The 4,810-nt window shown below is 48.4% G+C and overlaps 1 pseudogene; it reads right to left on the reverse strand.

The window, feature by feature from the left end:
• Nucleotides 1–4,288: 4,288 nt before the first annotated feature.
• Nucleotides 4,289–4,810, reverse strand: part of LOC101982879 — a 1,111-nt pseudogene continuing 589 nt past the window's right edge.

Consider the following 4,810-nt stretch of genomic DNA (forward strand, 5'->3'; position numbering starts at 1 on the left):
TCCTCCTCCTCCTCCTCCTCCTCCTCCTCCTCCTCTTCCTCCTCCTTCTTCTTTCTCCTTCTCCTCCTCCCCCTTCCTCTTTCTCCTTCTCCTCCTCCCCCTTCCTCCTCCTTTTCAGTTCTAAAGATCAACCCCTGGGCCTTGTACACTACCACCTGACCAAGCTGAGCTTGACAATGTCTCTTTTTTTCTGGTAGTTGTGTGATGGCTGTCAGTGGGGGCTGGGGTTGTTGCTAAGCACCCCAAGTGATCCTTCTGAAAGTTCTGGCCCCCTTCAAACCTCACCAAAGAAAGGGAGAGAAAGCTGTCGTCTGCATTATGGTCTCAGTTTTGTGTCTTTAAAAGATGGGTCTGGCATCTTTACGGGCATCACTGTGTCCAGCTTTATAGCCAGAGGGAAGGGCATGAACAATACAAATGAGGTTCTCTGAGTGGCTAGGAATGACTGCCGTGAGGGAGCCAAGGATTCCAAAAGGATGCTCTAAAGGGGCAGACCACCTCTGCCCCTGGCTTAGTCGCCTCCAGAGAGGGCCTCCAACACGGGCACTGGCTTAGCTGCCTCCAGAGAGGGCCTCCAACAAGGGCACTGGCTTAGCCGCCTCCAGAGAGGGCCTCCAACACGGGCACTGGCTTAGCCGCCTCCAGAGAGGGCCTCCAACACGGGCACTGGCTTAGCCGCCTCCAGAGAGGGAATCCAACATGGGCCCTGGCTACGGCAAGCTGCTTATTTTTCATCTTTGGGAATAAAACTGCAATGGCTTCCAGGGACGTGGGGAGGTTTCCATGGGGTAAAACATCTACCCAGGATGGGATGAGACCTTATTTATGTAAGCAGCACTACTGACGACAGCTCCGCAGAGCCGTTGTCCAGCTCTGAGGTGGTTTGGGCTCTTGGAGACCCAGCTGTGCCTTATGAAGTGCACGGTCATTTTCAGATCTGAGCATGAGATTTGTTGAGTGAGTAAATGACTGTTTGCTAAATGTGGTGGTTTGTAAGAAAATGACCCCCCCCCGAGGAAGTGCACTATGAGGAGGCGTGGCCTTGTCAGAGGAAGTGTGTCACTGTGGAGGTGGGCGTTGAGGTCTTTTTTCTCAAGCTTCACTCAGTGTAACTGGCAGTAGACTTCCTGTTGCCTGCAAGAAGTAGGTCTCTGAGCTCGAGCCCCACGCCTGCCCACCTGCATGCTACCATGCTCCCCTTCATGATCATAATGGACTGAGTGTCTGAAACTGTACAAGAACCACCCTCAATTAAATGTTTCCTTTATAAGAGTTGCTTATAAAGTCATGGTGTCTCTTCTCAGCAATAGTAAGCTGTAAGACTGAAGTTGGTACCAGGAGTTGGGGATTGTTTTGATAGGCCTGACCATACTTTTGTTTGGAGTAACATGGACTTTGTTACCTTGGGTTAGGAAAGCAGTGGGATGCTTTAAGCACTGCATAAAGGCATATTCTAGTAGGAGCATGTTAGACAGTGGTGCTGATGTGGAGAAGAATTTTAGTGTGCTGCCTAAAAATCGTTCTTGTGATATTTTGGTGAAGAGAGTGGCTACCTTTTGCCCTTGTCCAAAGAGTCTACCTGAGGCTAAAGTGAAGAGTTTTGATTAATTCCCTTGGCGTAGGAAATCTCAAAACAGCCTAGTGTAGACTCTGTTGTGTAGATATTAGTGGTAACTCTGATGATGATTTATAATGAAAAGGAGCAAGCTGAGCAAGGAAAAATATTTGAGGAGAAAAAGGGCACCAGAAAGCGGAAAGGGGGTGGTGACCCCACGGCAAGCTCCCACTCAAATAAGTTTCTAACGTGTGGAGCGTAACTAAAGAAAAGTTTAGAGCCGGGTGTGGGGGTGCACACCTTTAATCCCAGCACTGGCAAGGCAGAGGCTGGCAGATCTCTGAGCTTGAGGCCAGACTGCTCTAAAGATCAAGTTCAAGAACAACCAAGTTTAGGCAGTAAAGGAAAACAGAGAGCTGGTGAATATGTATTTAAACAAGGGGAAAATGTTCTCCAGCCCCAGCAAACAGCAAACCTGGCCGCTTCGGCCACATGGTTTTGGCTTTAGAGATAGAAGAAACAGGTTATAGAAGTTGCCTCCTTGCCCAAGGACAGCCACTGAGTGAGGCCAGGTATGTGTGAGGGGTGTCCCTAAACAGAGGCCTAGGAGAGAGGCGACTGTGTGAAGCCGTGAAGTTGCAGCCTGGGTTGCCTTGGAGAACCTAAGATGTTAGAGAGGCCCGAGCCGTGGGATAGCTGCTGAGGAGAACTGCTAATGGAGCGGAACCAGTCAAGGGAAAGTGTGCTGCAGACAACAAAGCTGGACGGAACTGGAGATGTGGAGAACACTTTTGACGTCAGACATGGAGATGCAGTTTGGGGTTTGCCCTGCTGGTTTTGGTCTTGCTTTGGTCAGCATTTTCCCAAGCTTCCCTGACACAGCCACCAGTCAGGATGTTTGATTCAGCCTCCCTGACATAACCATCAGGCGGGATGCTTGGCTCAGTGACCCAAACTTTCCCCTTCAACATCCATCTAGAAAGGCTACTTTGGCTTGCTACATTCTGGAAGGATTTATTTCTGTTCCCTCTTTTGGAGCACCAGCACCCAGCTCCCAAATAAATCACACACAGAGGCTTATTATTACTTATAAATGCTGGGCCTTAGCTTGGCTTGTTTCTAGCCAGCTTTTCTTAACTTAAATTATCCCATCTATCTTTTGCCTGTGAACTTTAATCTTTCTCTGTTTTATATACCTTTCTTTACTTCTTACTCTGTGGTGGCGTGCTGTGTAGCTGGATGACTGGCCCCTGGGGTCTTCTCCTCCTCCTTTCCTTGCTCCTCAATCTTATTCTTCCCAGATTTCACCCCCTATTTATTCTCTCTGCCTGCCAGCCCCACCTGTCCTTTCTCCTGCCTTGCTGTTTATTAGACCATAAGGTATTACAGGTAGGCAAAGTAACACAGCTTCATAGAGTTAAACAAATGAATGTCAAAGAATGCACCACAGCTTTGCATCATTAAACAAATATTCCACAGCATAAGCAGGTGTAACACATCTTAAAATAAGACTCTACAACACTTAACCACTGAGCCATCTCTCCAGTCCTCGAGCAACACTCTCAAAGTTGCCTGAAGTTATATACCAATCTATCCAAGAGCAATTACTTGCCTAGACACTGCTTTCTCTTATCAAAACTCTTTCATAAGCCCTTTCCATTCCTCTTTAGATGCAGTGTACTAGGAAAGAGAAATGAGAGAATGTGTGTGTGTGTGTGTGTGTGTGTGTGTGTGCGCACGCGCATGCCCGCGTGTGCACGCATTCACATGTGTGTGAAAGGGAGGGGGATCTTTGGTTTCAAACTCCCCTGTAGGGTTGAGAGCAATTCATGGGCTTTTCCCCAGGGTAAGGGTCTTTGAATCAGGAGCTGCACATTCTGGCTCCTGGACCTCACAGACTTCAGTGTCAGTCTTGAGAAGTCGGAGGTCTTTAGACTTCATTACACACACATCCCAAAGATAATAGAATAAGGCAGGAAAGGTTGAACACAGTGGTTCAGGACTAGCCTGGGCAACATAGCAAAGAGGAGTGCTGGAGGGGCACACACACACATCAGAGAAATGCAAATCAAAACAGCTCTGAGATTCCATCTTACACCTGGAAGAATGGCTATGATCAAAAACAGTGATGACAACTTATGCTGGAGAGGTTGTGGGGGAAAGGGAACACTCCTGCATTGCTGGTGGGAATGCAAGCAGGTACAGCCCCTTTGGATGTCAGTGTGGCAATTTCTCAGAAAATTAGGAAACAACCTTCCTCAAGGCCCATCAATACCACTTTTGGTATATATCCAAAGGATGCTCAATCATGCCACAAGGACATGTGCTCAACTATGTTCATAGCAGCACTGTTTGTCATAGCCATAACCTGGAAATAACCTAAATGCCCCTCGATCGAAGAATGGATAAGGAAAATGTGGTACATTTACACAATGGAGTACTACACAGTAGAAAAAAATAACAACATCTTGAATTTTGCAGGAAAATGGATGGAGCTAGAAAACATTATTTTGAGTGAGGTAACCCAAACATAGAAAGACAAGTATCACATGTACTCACTCATAAGTGGTTTTTAAACATAAAATCACACTTGTGCAAATTCAGTATCAGGACAGCCAACATAAGGCCCAGTTCTAAGGCGCCCAGCCCGACAGATTGAAAAAGAGCCAAGGCAGCTATGAAGGGTTTGAGAAAGTTGAGCCCAGTGTGGGGCACAAGTCTCCCTCCAGTACATCATAGACGGGAGGCAACACCTGCCGAGGGCATGCGCACAGAGCTTTCGCCCACAGCAGAGGCACCCTCTGGAAGCTGTCTGAGCCGGTCTCCATGCCAGTTTCCTCTGCAATCTGCACGATGAGGCTGTCGACCTGCTCCTGAGGTGTGGTCCGCGTGGTGGCAGAGCTCCTGGAACCCTCCGTTACCGATGTGTGCTCATCCAGGCTCTGCACCTGCTGCTCAGACCTGTTTATCACTGCAGACACCTTCTGAAGATCCGTGGGACTGAGTGCTTTGCCTAGAGCTTTGGTCACCTGTGCCGTATTCTTGGTCACCCCCTTCATGGTCACAGCCGTTTACACCTCCGTTCTTCTTGCGGATGGCATTCTCAGCATGAGGGGGGCTTCTACCGAAGATCCCGGGTTTCCGGCACCACTTGCGGTGGGCTTCTTGACCGGCGAGGAAGAAACACCCACCACACACGAGGATTCTTCTCAGATCACGCTTTACTGGAGTGCATTTGGTTGAGGGAGAGCATAA

Source organism: Microtus ochrogaster, chromosome 19, assembly GCF_000317375.1.
Source record: "Microtus ochrogaster isolate Prairie Vole_2 chromosome 19, MicOch1.0, whole genome shotgun sequence".
In the NCBI taxonomy this organism is placed as follows: Eukaryota; Metazoa; Chordata; class Mammalia; order Rodentia; family Cricetidae; genus Microtus; species Microtus ochrogaster.